Genomic DNA, 17,263 nt, shown 5'->3' with positions numbered 1-17,263 from the left:
AGGATAGGTGTTAGCTCTTCCCTAAATGTTTGATGGAATTCGCCTGTGAAGCCATCTGGTCCTGGGCTTTTGTTTGTTGGAAGATTTTTTTTTTTATAAATTTATTTATTTATTTATTTATTTATGGCTGTGTTGAGTCTTCGTTTCTGTGCGAGCGCTTTCTCTAGTTGTGGCGAGCAGGGGCCACACTTAATCGCACTGTACGGGCCTCTCACTGTCGCGGCCTCTCCTGTTGCGGAGCACAGGCTCCAGACGTGCAGGCTCAGTAGTTGTGGCTCACGGGCTTAGTTGCTCCGCGGCATGTGGGATCTTCCCAGACCAGGGCTCGAACCCGTGTCCCCTGCATTTACAGGCAGATTCCCAACCACTGCACCACCAGGGAAGCCCTGTTGGAAGATTTTTCATCACAGTTTCAATTTCATTGCTTGTGATTGGTCTGTTCATATTTTCTATTTCTTCCTGATTCAGTCTTGGCAGGTTGTGCATTTCTAAGAATTTGTCCATTTCTTCCAGGTTGTCCATTTTCTTGACATAGAGTTGCTTGTAATAATCTCTCATGATCTTTTGTATTTCTGCAGTGTCAGTTGTTACTTCTCCTTTTTCATTTCTACTTCTATTGATTTGAGTCTTCTCCCTTTTTTTCCTTCTATTTTTTTTTAACATTTTTATCGGAGTATAATTGCTTTACAATGGTGTGTTATTTTCTGCTTTACAACAGCGTGTATCAGTTATATATATATACATATGTTCCCATATCTCTTTCCTCGTGCGTCTCCCACCCTCCCTATCCCACCCCTCCAGGAGGTCACACAGCACCGAGCTAATCTCCTTGTGCTATGCGGCTGCTTCTCACTAGCTATCTACCTTACGATTGGTAGTGTATATATATCCATACCTCTCTCGCTTTGTCACAGCTTACACTTCCCCCTCCCCGTATCCTCAAGTCCATTCTCTAGTAGGTCTGTGTCTTTATACCTGTCTTACCCTTAGGTTCTGCATGACATTTTTTTCCCTTAAATTCCATATATATGTGTTAGCATACGGTATTTGTCTCTCTCTTTCTGACTTACTTCACTCTGTATGACAGACTCTAGGTCTATCCACCTCATTACAAATAGCTCAAAAAAAAAAAAAAAAAAACAAATAGCTCAATTTCGTTTCATTTTATGACTGAGTAATATTCCATTGTATATATGTGCCACATCTTCTTTATCCATTCATCCGATGATGGACACTTAGGTTGTTGCCATCTCCGGGCTGTTGTAAATAGAGCTGAAATGAATATTTTGGTATATGTATCTTTTTGAATTATGGTTTTCTCATGATATATGCCCAGTAGTGGGATTGCTGGGTCATATGGTAGTTGTATTTGTAGTTTTTTAAGGAACCTCCATACTGTTCTCCGTAGTGGCTGTACCAATTCACACTCCCACCAGCAGTGCAGGACTGTTCCCTTATCTCCACACCCTCTCCAGCATTTGTTGTTTCTAGAATTTTGATGATGGCCATTCTGACTGGTGTGAGATGATGTCTCATTGTAGTTTTGATTTGCATTTCCCTAATGATTAATGATGTTGAGCATTCTTTCATGGGTTTGTTGGCAGTCTGTATATCTTCTTTGGAGAAATGTCTATGTAGGTCTTCTTCTCAGTTTTGGATTGGGTTGTTTGTTTTTTTGTTATTGAGCTGCTTGTAAATTTTGGAAATTAATCCTTTGTCAGTTGCAAATATTTTCTACCATTCAGAGGGTTGTCTTTTGGTCTTGTTTATGGTTTCCTTTCCTGTGCAAAAGCTTTAAAGTTTCATTAGGTCCCATTTAGTTGTTTTTATTTCCATTTCTCTAGGAGGTGGGTCAAAAAGGATCTTGCTGTGGTTTATGTTATAGAGTGTTCTGCCTATGTTTTCCTCTGAGAGTTTGATAGTTTCTGGCCTTACATCTAGGTCTTTAATCTATTTTGAGCTTCTTTTTGTGTATGGTGTTAGGGAGTGATCTAACCCCATACTTTTACATGTACCTGTCCAGTTTTCCCAGCACCACTTATTGAAGAGGCTGTCCTTTCTCCACTGTACATTCCTGCCTCCTTTATCAAATATAAGGTGACCACGTGTGCGTGAGTTTATCTCTGGGCTTTCTATCCTGTTCCATCGATCTATCTTACTGTTTCTGTGCCAGTACCATACTGTCTTGATTACTGTAGCTTTGTAGTATAGTCTGAAATCCGGAGCCTGATTCCTGCAGCTCTTTTTATCGTTCTCCAGATTTCTTTGGCTCTTCGGGGTCTTTTGTGTTTCCATATAAATTGTGAAATGGTTGTTTCTAGTTCTGTGAAAAATGTCAGTGGTAGTTTGATAGGGATTGCATTGTATCTGTAGATTGCTTTGGGTAGTAGAGTCATTTTCACAGTGTTGATTCTTCCAATCCAAGAACATGGTATATCTCTCCATCTATTTGTATCATCTTTGATTTGTTTCATCTGTGTCTTTTAATTTTCTGCATACAGTTCTTTTGTCTCCTTAGGTAGGTTTATTCCTAGATATGTTATTCTTTTGTTGCAGTGGTAAATGGGAGTGTTTTCTGGATTTCACTTTCAGATTTTTCATCATGAGTGTATAGGAATGCCAGAGAGTTCTGTGCAATAATTTTGTATCCTGCTACTTTACCAAATTCATTGATTAGCTCTAGTAGTTTTCTGGTAGCATCTTTAGGATTCTCTATGTATAGTGTCATGTCATCTGCAAACAGTGACAGCTTTACTTCTTCTTTTCCGATTTGGATTCCTTTTATTTCCTTTTCTTCTCTGATTGCTGTGTCTAAAACTTCCAAAACTATGCTGAATAAGAGTGGTGAGAGTGGGCAACCTTGTCTTGTTTCTGATCTTTGTGGAAATGCTTACAGTTTTGCACTATTGAGGACGACGTTGGCTGTGGCTTTGTCATATATGGCCTTTATTATGTTGAGGAAAGTTCCCTCTGTGCCTACTTTCTGCAGGGTTTTTATCATAAATGGGTGTTGAACTTTGTCGAAAGTTTTCTCTGCATCTATTGAGATGATCATAGGGTTTTTCTCCTTCAGTTTCTTAATAAGGTTTATCACGTGGAATGATTTTCGTATATTGAAGGACCCTTGCCTTCCTGGAATAAACCCCACTTGATCATGGTGTATGATCCTTTTAATGTGCTGTTGGATTCTGTCTGCTAGTATTTTGTTGCGGATTTTTGCATCTATGTTCATCAGTGATATTGGCCTGTAGTTTTCTTTATTTGTGACATCCTTGTCTGGTTTTGGTATCAAGGTGATGGTGGCCTCGTAGAATGAGTTTGGGAGTGTTCCTCCCTCTGCTATATTTTGGAAGAGTTTGACAAGGATAGATGTTAGCTCTTCTCTAAATGTTTGATGGAATTCGCCTGTGAAGCCATCTGGTGCTGGGCTTTTGTTTGTTGGAAGGTTTTTTTTAAATAAATTTATTTATTTGTTTATTTATTTATGGCTGTGTTGAGTCTTCGTTTCTGTGCGAGGGCTTTCTCTAGTTGTGGCAAGCGGGGCCACTCTTAATCGCACTGTACGGGCCTCTCACTGTCGCGGCCTCACCCGTTGCGGAGCACAGGCTCCAGACGCGCAGGCTCAGTAGTTGTGGCTCACGGGCTTAGTTGCTCCGCGGCATGTGGGATCTTCCCAGACCAGGGCTCGAACCCGTGTCCCCTGCATGGGCAGGCAGATTCCCAACCACTGTGCCACCAGGGAAGCCCTGTTGGAAGACTTTTAATCACAGTTTCAATTTCATTGCTTGTGATTGGTCTGTTCATATTTTCTATTTCTTCCTGATTCAGTCTTGGCAGGTTGTGCATTTCTAAGAATTTGTCCATTTCTTCCAGGTTGCCCATTTTCTTGGCATAGAGTTGCTTGTAGTAATCTCTCATGATCTTTTGTATTTCTGCAGTGTCAGTTGTTACTTCTCCTTTTTCATTTCTACTTCTATTGATTTGAGTCTTCTCCCTTTTTTTCCTTCTATTTATTTTTAACATCTTTATCGGAGTATAATTGCTTTACAATGGTGTGTTAGTTTCCGCTTTACAACAGCGTGTATCAGTTATATATATACATATGTTCCCATATCTCTTTCCTCGTGCGTCTCCCACCCTCCCTATCCCACCCCTCCAGGCCGTCACACAGCACCGAGCTCATCTTCCTGTGCTATGCGGCTGCTTCCCACTAGCTATCTACCTTACGATTGGTAGTGTATATATGTCCATGCCTCTCTCGCTTTGTCACAGCTGACACTTCCCCCTCCCCGTATCCTCAAGTCCATTCTCTAGTAGGTCTGTGTCTTTATACCTGTCTTACCCTTAGGTTCTTCATGACATTTTTTTCCCTTAAATTCCATATAAATGTGTTAGCATACGGTATTTGTCTCTCTCTTTCTGACTTACTTCACTCTGTATGACAGACTCTAGGTCTATCCACCTCATTACAAATAGCTCAATTTCGTTTCTTTTTATGACTGAGTAATATTCCATTGTATATATGTGCCACATCTTCTTTATCCATTCATCCGATGATGGACACTTAGGTTGTTGCCATCTCCAGGCTGTTGTAAATAGAGCTGAAATGAATATTTTGGTATATGTATCTTTTTGAATTATGGTTTTCTCATGATATATGCCCAGTAGTGGGATTGCTGGGTCATATGGTAGTTGTATTTGTAGTTTTTTAAGGAACCTCCATACTGTTCTCCGTAGTGGCTGTACCAATTCACACTCCCACCAGCAGTGCAGGACTGTTCCCTTATCTCCACACCCTCTCCAGCATTTGTTGTTTCTAGATTTTTTGATGATGGCCATTCTGACTGGTGTGAGATGATGTCTCATTGTAGTTTTGATTTGCATTTCCCTAATGATTAATGATGTTGAGCATTCTTTCATGGGTTTGTTGGCAGTCTGTATATCTTCTTTGGAGAAATGTCTATGTAGGTCTTCTTCTCAGTTTTGGATTGGGTTGTTTGTTTTTTTGTTATTGAGCTGCTTGTAAATTTTGGAAATTAATCCTTTGTCAGTTGCAAATATTTTCTACCATTCAGAGGGTTGTCTTTTGGTCTTGTTTATGGTTTCCTTTCCTGTGCAAAAGCTTTAAAGTTTCATTAGGTCCCATTTAGTTGTTTTTATTTCCATTTCTCTAGGAGGTGGGTCAAAAAGGATCTTGCTGTGGTTTATGTTATAGAGTGTTCTGCCTATGTTTTCCTCTGAGAGTTTGATAGTTTCTGGCCTTACATCTAGGTCTTTAATCTATTTTGAGCTTCTTTTTGTGTATGGTGTTAGGGAGTGATCTAACCCCATACTTTTACATGTACCTGTCCAGTTTTCCCAGCACCACTTATTGAAGAGGCTGTCCTTTCTCCACTGTACATTCCTGCCTCCTTTATCAAATATAAGGTGACCACGTGTGCGTGAGTTTATCTCTGGGCTTTCTATCCTGTTCCATCGATCTATCTTACTGTTTCTGTGCCAGTACCATACTGTCTTGATTACTGTAGCTTTGTAGTATAGTCTGAAATCCGGAGCCTGATTCCTGCAGCTCTTTTTATCGTTCTCCAGATTTCTTTGGCTCTTCGGGGTCTTTTGTGTTTCCATATAAATTGTGAAATGGTTGTTTCTAGTTCTGTGAAAAATGTCAGTGGTAGTTTGATAGGGATTGCATTGTATCTGTAGATTGCTTTGGGTAGTAGAGTCATTTTCACAGTGTTGATTCTTCCAATCCAAGAACATGGTATATCTCTCCATCTATTTGTATCATCTTTGATTTGTTTCATCTGTGTCTTTTAATTTTCTGCATACAGTTCTTTTGTCTCCTTAGGTAGGTTTATTCCTAGATATGTTATTCTTTTGTTGCAGTGGTAAATGGGAGTGTTTTCTGGATTTCACTTTCAGATTTTTCATCATGAGTGTATAGGAATGCCAGAGAGTTCTGTGCAATAATTTTGTATCCTGCTACTTTACCAAATTCATTGATTAGCTCTAGTAGTTTTCTGGTAGCATCTTTAGGATTCTCTATGTATAGTGTCATGTCATCTGCAAACAGTGACAGCTTTACTTCTTCTTTTCCGATTTGGATTCCTTTTATTTCCTTTTCTTCTCTGATTGCTGTGTCTAAAACTTCCAAAACTATGCTGAATAAGAGTGGTGAGAGTGGGCAACCTTGTCTTGTTTCTGATCTTTGTGGAAATGCTTACAGTTTTGCACTATTGAGGACGACGTTGGCTGTGGCTTTGTCATATATGGCCTTTATTATGTTGAGGAAAGTTCCCTCTGTGCCTACTTTCTGCAGGGTTTTTATCATAAATGGGTGTTGAACTTTGTCGAAAGTTTTCTCTGCATCTATTGAGATGATCATAGGGTTTTTCTCCTTCAGTTTCTTAATAAGGTTTATCACGTGGAATGATTTTCGTATATTGAAGGACCCTTGCCTTCCTGGAATAAACCCCACTTGATCATGGTGTATGATCCTTTTAATGTGCTGTTGGATTCTGTCTGCTAGTATTTTGTTGCGGATTTTTGCATCTATGTTCATCAGTGATATTGGCCTGTAGTTTTCTTTATTTGTGACATCCTTGTCTGGTTTTGGTATCAAGGTGATGGTGGCCTCGTAGAATGAGTTTGGGAGTGTTCCTCCCTCTGCTATATTTTGGAAGAGTTTGACAAGGATAGATGTTAGCTCTTCTCTAAATGTTTGATGGAATTCGCCTGTGAAGCCATCTGGTGCTGGGCTTTTGTTTGTTGGAAGGTTTTTTTTAAATAAATTTATTTATTTGTTTATTTATTTATGGCTGTGTTGAGTCTTCGTTTCTGTGCGAGGGCTTTCTCTAGTTGTGGCAAGCGGGGCCACTCTTAATCGCACTGTACGGGCCTCTCACTGTCGCGGCCTCACCCGTTGCGGAGCACAGGCTCCAGACGCGCAGGCTCAGTAGTTGTGGCTCACGGGCTTAGTTGCTCCGCGGCATGTGGGATCTTCCCAGACCAGGGCTCGAACCCGTGTCCCCTGCATGGGCAGGCAGATTCCCAACCACTGTGCCACCAGGGAAGCCCTGTTGGAAGACTTTTAATCACAGTTTCAATTTCATTGCTTGTGATTGGTCTGTTCATATTTTCTATTTCTTCCTGATTCAGTCTTGGCAGGTTGTGCATTTCTAAGAATTTGTCCATTTCTTCCAGGTTGCCCATTTTCTTGGCATAGAGTTGCTTGTAGTAATCTCTCATGATCTTTTGTATTTCTGCAGTGTCAGTTGTTACTTCTCCTTTTTCATTTCTACTTCTATTGATTTGAGTCTTCTCCCTTTTTTTCCTTCTATTTATTTTTAACATCTTTATCGGAGTATAATTGCTTTACAATGGTGTGTTAGTTTCCGCTTTACAACAGCGTGTATCAGTTATATATATACATATGTTCCCATATCTCTTTCCTCGTGCGTCTCCCACCCTCCCTATCCCACCCCTCCAGGCCGTCACACAGCACCGAGCTCATCTTCCTGTGCTATGCGGCTGCTTCCCACTAGCTATCTACCTTACGATTGGTAGTGTATATATGTCCATGCCTCTCTCGCTTTGTCACAGCTGACACTTCCCCCTCCCCGTATCCTCAAGTCCATTCTCTAGTAGGTCTGTGTCTTTATACCTGTCTTACCCTTAGGTTCTTCATGACATTTTTTTCCCTTAAATTCCATATAAATGTGTTAGCATACGGTATTTGTCTCTCTCTTTCTGACTTACTTCACTCTGTATGACAGACTCTAGGTCTATCCACCTCATTACAAATAGCTCAATTTCGTTTCTTTTTATGACTGAGTAATATTCCATTGTATATATGTGCCACATCTTCTTTATCCATTCATCCGATGATGGACACTTAGGTTGTTGCCATCTCCGGGCTGTTGTAAATAGAGCTGAAATGAATATTTTGGTATATGTATCTTTTTGAATTATGGTTTTCTCATGATATATGCCCAGTAGTGGGATTGCTGGGTCATATGGTAGTTGTATTTGTAGTTTTTTAACGAACCTCCATACTGTTCTCCGTAGTGGCTGTACCAATTCACACTCCCACCAGCAGTGCAGGACTGTTCCCTTATCTCCACACCCTCTCCAGCATTTGTTGTTTCTAGATTTTTTGATGATGGCCATTCTGACTGGTGTGAGATGATGTCTCATTGTAGTTTTGATTTGCATTTCCCTAATGATTAATGATGTTGAGCATTCTTTCATGGGTTTGTTGGCAGTCTGTATATCTTCTTTGGAGAAATGTCTATGTAGGTCTTCTTCTCAGTTTTGGATTGGGTTGTTTGTTTTTTTGTTATTGAGCTGCTTGTAAATTTTGGAAATTAATCCTTTGTCAGTTGCAAATATTTTCTACCATTCAGAGGGTTGTCTTTTGGTCTTGTTTATGGTTTCCTTTCCTGTGCAAAAGCTTTAAAGTTTCATTAGGTCCCATTTAGTTGTTTTTATTTCCATTTCTCTAGGAGGTGGGTCAAAAAGGATCTTGCTGTGGTTTATGTTATAGAGTGTTCTGCCTATGTTTTCCTCTGAGAGTTTGATAGTTTCTGGCCTTACATCTAGGTCTTTAATCTATTTTGAGCTTCTTTTTGTGTATGGTGTTAGGGAGTGATCTAACCCCATACTTTTACATGTACCTGTCCAGTTTTCCCAGCACCACTTATTGAAGAGGCTGTCCTTTCTCCACTGTACATTCCTGCCTCCTTTATCAAATATAAGGTGACCACGTGTGCGTGAGTTTATCTCTGGGCTTTCTATCCTGTTCCATCGATCTATCTTACTGTTTCTGTGCCAGTACCATACTGTCTTGATTACTGTAGCTTTGTAGTATAGTCTGAAATCCGGAGCCTGATTCCTGCAGCTCTTTTTATCGTTCTCCAGATTTCTTTGGCTCTTCGGGGTCTTTTGTGTTTCCATATAAATTGTGAAATGGTTGTTTCTAGTTCTGTGAAAAATGTCAGTGGTAGTTTGATAGGGATTGCATTGTATCTGTAGATTGCTTTGGGTAGTAGAGTCATTTTCACAGTGTTGATTCTTCCAATCCAAGAACATGGTATATCTCTCCATCTATTTGTATCATCTTTGATTTGTTTCATCTGTGTCTTTTAATTTTCTGCATACAGTTCTTTTGTCTCCTTAGGTAGGTTTATTCCTAGATATGTTATTCTTTTGTTGCAGTGGTAAATGGGAGTGTTTTCTGGATTTCACTTTCAGATTTTTCATCATGAGTGTATAGGAATGCCAGAGAGTTCTGTGCAATAATTTTGTATCCTGCTACTTTACCAAATTCATTGATTAGCTCTAGTAGTTTTCTGGTAGCATCTTTAGGATTCTCTATGTATAGTGTCATGTCATCTGCAAACAGTGACAGCTTTACTTCTTCTTTTCCGATTTGGATTCCTTTTATTTCCTTTTCTTCTCTGATTGCTGTGTCTAAAACTTCCAAAACTATGCTGAATAAGAGTGGTGAGAGTGGGCAACCTTGTCTTGTTTCTGATCTTTGTGGAAATGCTTACAGTTTTGCACTATTGAGGACGACGTTGGCTGTGGCTTTGTCATATATGGCCTTTATTATGTTGAGGAAAGTTCCCTCTGTGCCTACTTTCTGCAGGGTTTTTATCATAAATGGGTGTTGAACTTTGTCGAAAGTTTTCTCTGCATCTATTGAGATGATCATAGGGTTTTTCTCCTTCAGTTTCTTAATAAGGTTTATCACGTGGAATGATTTTCGTATATTGAAGGACCCTTGCCTTCCTGGAATAAACCCCACTTGATCATGGTGTATGATCCTTTTAATGTGCTGTTGGATTCTGTCTGCTAGTATTTTGTTGCGGATTTTTGCATCTATGTTCATCAGTGATATTGGCCTGTAGTTTTCTTTATTTGTGACATCCTTGTCTGGTTTTGGTATCAAGGTGATGGTGGCCTCGTAGAATGAGTTTGGGAGTGTTCCTCCCTCTGCTATATTTTGGAAGAGTTTGACAAGGATAGATGTTAGCTCTTCTCTAAATGTTTGATGGAATTCGCCTGTGAAGCCATCTGGTGCTGGGCTTTTGTTTGTTGGAAGGTTTTTTTTAAATAAATTTATTTATTTGTTTATTTATTTATGGCTGTGTTGAGTCTTCGTTTCTGTGCGAGGGCTTTCTCTAGTTGTGGCAAGCGGGGCCACTCTTAATCGCACTGTACGGGCCTCTCACTGTCGCGGCCTCACCCGTTGCGGAGCACAGGCTCCAGACGCGCAGGCTCAGTAGTTGTGGCTCACGGGCTTAGTTGCTCCGCGGCATGTGGGATCTTCCCAGACCAGGGCTCGAACCCGTGTCCCCTGCATGGGCAGGCAGATTCCCAACCACTGTGCCACCAGGGAAGCCCTGTTGGAAGACTTTTAATCACAGTTTCAATTTCATTGCTTGTGATTGGTCTGTTCATATTTTCTATTTCTTCCTGATTCAGTCTTGGCAGGTTGTGCATTTCTAAGAATTTGTCCATTTCTTCCAGGTTGCCCATTTTCTTGGCATAGAGTTGCTTGTAGTAATCTCTCATGATCTTTTGTATTTCTGCAGTGTCAGTTGTTACTTCTCCTTTTTCATTTCTACTTCTATTGATTTGAGTCTTCTCCCTTTTTTTCCTTCTATTTATTTTTAACATCTTTATCGGAGTATAATTGCTTTACAATGGTGTGTTAGTTTCCGCTTTACAACAGCGTGTATCAGTTATATATATACATATGTTCCCATATCTCTTTCCTCGTGCGTCTCCCACCCTCCCTATCCCACCCCTCCAGGCCGTCACACAGCACCGAGCTCATCTTCCTGTGCTATGCGGCTGCTTCCCACTAGCTATCTACCTTACGATTGGTAGTGTATATATGTCCATGCCTCTCTCGCTTTGTCACAGCTGACACTTCCCCCTCCCCGTATCCTCAAGTCCATTCTCTAGTAGGTCTGTGTCTTTATACCTGTCTTACCCTTAGGTTCTTCATGACATTTTTTTCCCTTAAATTCCATATAAATGTGTTAGCATACGGTATTTGTCTCTCTCTTTCTGACTTACTTCACTCTGTATGACAGACTCTAGGTCTATCCACCTCATTACAAATAGCTCAATTTCGTTTCTTTTTATGACTGAGTAATATTCCATTGTATATATGTGCCACATCTTCTTTATCCATTCATCCGATGATGGACACTTAGGTTGTTGCCATCTCCGGGCTGTTGTAAATAGAGCTGAAATGAATATTTTGGTATATGTATCTTTTTGAATTATGGTTTTCTCATGATATATGCCCAGTAGTGGGATTGCTGGGTCATATGGTAGTTGTATTTGTAGTTTTTTAAGGAACCTCCATACTGTTCTCCGTAGTGGCTGTACCAATTCACACTCCCACCAGCAGTGCAGGACTGTTCCCTTATCTCCACACCCTCTCCAGCATTTGTTGTTTCTAGATTTTTTGATGATGGCCATTCTGACTGGTGTGAGATGATGTCTCATTGTAGTTTTGATTTGCATTTCCCTAATGATTAATGATGTTGAGCATTCTTTCATGGGTTTGTTGGCAGTCTGTATATCTTCTTTGGAGAAATGTCTATGTAGGTCTTCTTCTCAGTTTTGGATTGGGTTGTTTGTTTTTTTGTTATTGAGCTGCTTGTAAATTTTGGAAATTAATCCTTTGTCAGTTGCAAATATTTTCTACCATTCAGAGGGTTGTCTTTTGGTCTTGTTTATGGTTTCCTTTCCTGTGCAAAAGCTTTAAAGTTTCATTAGGTCCCATTTAGTTGTTTTTATTTCCATTTCTCTAGGAGGTGGGTCAAAAAGGATCTTGCTGTGGTTTATGTTATAGAGTGTTCTGCCTATGTTTTCCTCTGAGAGTTTGATAGTTTCTGGCCTTACATCTAGGTCTTTAATCTATTTTGAGCTTCTTTTTGTGTATGGTGTTAGGGAGTGATCTAACCCCATACTTTTACATGTACCTGTCCAGTTTTCCCAGCACCACTTATTGAAGAGGCTGTCCTTTCTCCACTGTACATTCCTGCCTCCTTTATCAAATATAAGGTGACCACGTGTGCGTGAGTTTATCTCTGGGCTTTCTATCCTGTTCCATCGATCTATCTTACTGTTTCTGTGCCAGTACCATACTGTCTTGATTACTGTAGCTTTGTAGTATAGTCTGAAATCCGGAGCCTGATTCCTGCAGCTCTTTTTATCGTTCTCCAGATTTCTTTGGCTCTTCGGGGTCTTTTGTGTTTCCATATAAATTGTGAAATGGTTGTTTCTAGTTCTGTGAAAAATGTCAGTGGTAGTTTGATAGGGATTGCATTGTATCTGTAGATTGCTTTGGGTAGTAGAGTCATTTTCACAGTGTTGATTCTTCCAATCCAAGAACATGGTATATCTCTCCATCTATTTGTATCATCTTTGATTTGTTTCATCTGTGTCTTTTAATTTTCTGCATACAGTTCTTTTGTCTCCTTAGGTAGGTTTATTCCTAGATATGTTATTCTTTTGTTGCAGTGGTAAATGGGAGTGTTTTCTGGATTTCACTTTCAGATTTTTCATCATGAGTGTATAGGAATGCCAGAGAGTTCTGTGCAATAATTTTGTATCCTGCTACTTTACCAAATTCATTGATTAGCTCTAGTAGTTTTCTGGTAGCATCTTTAGGATTCTCTATGTATAGTGTCATGTCATCTGCAAACAGTGACAGCTTTACTTCTTCTTTTCCGATTTGGATTCCTTTTATTTCCTTTTCTTCTCTGATTGCTGTGTCTAAAACTTCCAAAACTATGCTGAATAAGAGTGGTGAGAGTGGGCAACCTTGTCTTGTTTCTGATCTTTGTGGAAATGCTTACAGTTTTGCACTATTGAGGACGACGTTGGCTGTGGCTTTGTCATATATGGCCTTTATTATGTTGAGGAAAGTTCCCTCTGTGCCTACTTTCTGCAGGGTTTTTATCATAAATGGGTGTTGAACTTTGTCGAAAGTTTTCTCTGCATCTATTGAGATGATCATAGGGTTTTTCTCCTTCAGTTTCTTAATAAGGTTTATCACGTGGAATGATTTTCGTATATTGAAGGACCCTTGCCTTCCTGGAATAAACCCCACTTGATCATGGTGTATGATCCTTTTAATGTGCTGTTGGATTCTGTCTGCTAGTATTTTGTTGCGGATTTTTGCATCTATGTTCATCAGTGATATTGGCCTGTAGTTTTCTTTATTTGTGACATCCTTGTCTGGTTTTGGTATCAAGGTGATGGTGGCCTCGTAGAATGAGTTTGGGAGTGTTCCTCCCTCTGCTATATTTTGGAAGAGTTTGACAAGGATAGATGTTAGCTCTTCTCTAAATGTTTGATGGAATTCGCCTGTGAAGCCATCTGGTGCTGGGCTTTTGTTTGTTGGAAGGTTTTTTTAAAATAAATTTATTTATTTGTTTATTTATTTATGGCTGTGTTGAGTCTTCGTTTCTGTGCGAGGGCTTTCTCTAGTTGTGGCAAGCGGGGCCACTCTTAATCGCACTGTACGGGCCTCTCACTGTCGCGGCCTCACCCGTTGCGGAGCACAGGCTCCAGACGCGCAGGCTCAGTAGTTGTGGCTCACGGGCTTAGTTGCTCCGCGGCATGTGGGATCTTCCCAGACCAGGGCTCGAACCCGTGTCCCCTGCATGGGCAGGCAGATTCCCAACCACTGTGCCACCAGGGAAGCCCTGTTGGAAGACTTTTAATCACAGTTTCAATTTCATTGCTTGTGATTGGTCTGTTCATATTTTCTATTTCTTCCTGATTCAGTCTTGGCAGGTTGTGCATTTCTAAGAATTTGTCCATTTCTTCCAGGTTGCCCATTTTCTTGGCATAGAGTTGCTTGTAGTAATCTCTCATGATCTTTTGTATTTCTGCAGTGTCAGTTGTTACTTCTCCTTTTTCATTTCTACTTCTATTGATTTGAGTCTTCTCCCTTTTTTTCCTTCTATTTATTTTTAACATCTTTATCGGAGTATAATTGCTTTACAATGGTGTGTTAGTTTCCGCTTTACAACAGCGTGTATCAGTTATATATATACATATGTTCCCATATCTCTTTCCTCGTGCGTCTCCCACCCTCCCTATCCCACCCCTCCAGGCCGTCACACAGCACCGAGCTCATCTTCCTGTGCTATGCGGCTGCTTCCCACTAGCTATCTACCTTACGATTGGTAGTGTATATATGTCCATGCCTCTCTCGCTTTGTCACAGCTGACACTTCCCCCTCCCCGTATCCTCAAGTCCATTCTCTAGTAGGTCTGTGTCTTTATACCTGTCTTACCCTTAGGTTCTTCATGACATTTTTTTCCCTTAAATTCCATATAAATGTGTTAGCATACGGTATTTGTCTCTCTCTTTCTGACTTACTTCACTCTGTATGACAGACTCTAGGTCTATCCACCTCATTACAAATAGCTCAATTTCGTTTCTTTTTATGACTGAGTAATATTCCATTGTATATATGTGCCACATCTTCTTTATCCATTCATCCGATGATGGACACTTAGGTTGTTGCCATCTCCGGGCTGTTGTAAATAGAGCTGAAATGAATATTTTGGTATATGTATCTTTTTGAATTATGGTTTTCTCATGATATATGCCCAGTAGTGGGATTGCTGGGTCATATGGTAGTTGTATTTGTAGTTTTTTAAGGAACCTCCATACTGTTCTCCGTAGTGGCTGTACCAATTCACACTCCCACCAGCAGTGCAGGACTGTTCCCTTATCTCCACACCCTCTCCAGCATTTGTTGTTTCTAGATTTTTTGATGATGGCCATTCTGACTGGTGTGAGATGATGTCTCATTGTAGTTTTGATTTGCATTTCCCTAATGATTAATGATGTTGAGCATTCTTTCATGGGTTTGTTGGCAGTCTGTATATCTTCTTTGGAGAAATGTCTATGTAGGTCTTCTTCTCAGTTTTGGATTGGGTTGTTTGTTTTTTTGTTATTGAGCTGCTTGTAAATTTTGGAAATTAATCCTTTGTCAGTTGCAAATATTTTCTACCATTCAGAGGGTTGTCTTTTGGTCTTGTTTATGGTTTCCTTTCCTGTGCAAAAGCTTTAAAGTTTCATTAGGTCCCATTTAGTTGTTTTTATTTCCATTTCTCTAGGAGGTGGGTCAAAAAGGATCTTGCTGTGGTTTATGTTATAGAGTGTTCTGCCTATGTTTTCCTCTGAGAGTTTGATAGTTTCTGGCCTTACATCTAGGTCTTTAATCTATTTTGAGCTTCTTTTTGTGTATGGTGTTAGGGAGTGATCTAACCCCATACTTTTACATGTACCTGTCCAGTTTTCCCAGCACCACTTATTGAAGAGGCTGTCCTTTCTCCACTGTACATTCCTGCCTCCTTTATCAAATATAAGGTGACCACGTGTGCGTGAGTTTATCTCTGGGCTTTCTATCCTGTTCCATCGATCTATCTTACTGTTTCTGTGCCAGTACCATACTGTCTTGATTACTGTAGCTTTGTAGTATAGTCTGAAATCCGGAGCCTGATTCCTGCAGCTCTTTTTATCGTTCTCCAGATTTCTTTGGCTCTTCGGGGTCTTTTGTGTTTCCATATAAATTGTGAAATGGTTGTTTCTAGTTCTGTGAAAAATGTCAGTGGTAGTTTGATAGGGATTGCATTGTATCTGTAGATTGCTTTGGGTAGTAGAGTCATTTTCACAGTGTTGATTCTTCCAATCCAAGAACATGGTATATCTCTCCATCTATTTGTATCATCTTTGATTTGTTTCATCTGTGTCTTTTAATTTTCTGCATACAGTTCTTTTGTCTCCTTAGGTAGGTTTATTCCTAGATATGTTATTCTTTTGTTGCAGTGGTAAATGGGAGTGTTTTCTGGATTTCACTTTCAGATTTTTCATCATGAGTGTATAGGAATGCCAGAGAGTTCTGTGCAATAATTTTGTATCCTGCTACTTTACCAAATTCATTGATTAGCTCTAGTAGTTTTCTGGTAGCATCTTTAGGATTCTCTATGTATAGTGTCATGTCATCTGCAAACAGTGACAGCTTTACTTCTTCTTTTCCGATTTGGATTCCTTTTATTTCCTTTTCTTCTCTGATTGCTGTGTCTAAAACTTCCAAAACTATGCTGAATAAGAGTGGTGAGAGTGGGCAACCTTGTCTTGTTTCTGATCTTTGTGGAAATGCTTACAGTTTTGCACTATTGAGGACGACGTTGGCTGTGGCTTTGTCATATATGGCCTTTATTATGTTGAGGAAAGTTCCCTCTGTGCCTACTTTCTGCAGGGTTTTTATCATAAATGGGTGTTGAACTTTGTCGAAAGTTTTCTCTGCATCTATTGAGATGATCATAGGGTTTTTCTCCTTCAGTTTCTTAATAAGGTTTATCACGTGGAATGATTTTCGTATATTGAAGGACCCTTGCCTTCCTGGAATAAACCCCACTTGATCATGGTGTATGATCCTTTTAATGTGCTGTTGGATTCTGTCTGCTAGTATTTTGTTGCGGATTTTTGCATCTATGTTCATCAGTGATATTGGCCTGTAGTTTTCTTTATTTGTGACATCCTTGTCTGGTTTTGGTATCAAGGTGATGGTGGCCTCGTAGAATGAGTTTGGGAGTGTTCCTCCCTCTGCTATATTTTGGAAGAGTTTGACAAGGATAGATGTTAGCTCTTCTCTAAATGTTTGATGGAATTCGCCTGTGAAGCCATCTGGTGCTGGGCTTTTGTTTGTTGGAAGGTTTTTTTTAAATAAATTTATTTATTTGTTTATTTATTTATGGCTGTGTTGAGTCTTCGTTTCTGTGCGAGGGCTTTCTCTAGTTGTGGCAAGCGGGGCCACTCTTAATCGCACTGTACGGGCCTCTCACTGTCGCGGCCTCACCCGTTGCGGAGCACAGGCTCCAGACGCGCAGGCTCAGTAGTTGTGGCTCACGGGCTTAGTTGCTCCGCGGCATGTGGGATCTTCCCAGACCAGGGCTCGAACCCGTGTCCCCTGCATGGGCAGGCAGATTCCCAACCACTGTGCCACCAGGGAAGCCCTGTTGGAAGACTTTTAATCACAGTTTCAATTTCATTGCTTGTGATTGGTCTGTTCATATTTTCTATTTCTTCCTGATTCAGTCTTGGCAGGTTGTGCATTTCTAAGAATTTGTCCATTTCTTCCAGGTTGCCCATTTTCTTGGCATAGAGTTGCTTGTAGTAATCTCTCATGATCTTTTGTATTTCTGCAGTGTCA

Source organism: Phocoena phocoena, chromosome 14 (assembly GCF_963924675.1).
Source record: "Phocoena phocoena chromosome 14, mPhoPho1.1, whole genome shotgun sequence".
NCBI classification, from domain to species: Eukaryota; Metazoa; Chordata; class Mammalia; order Artiodactyla; family Phocoenidae; genus Phocoena; species Phocoena phocoena.
Note: the sequence above shows the minus strand (reverse complement) of the source record.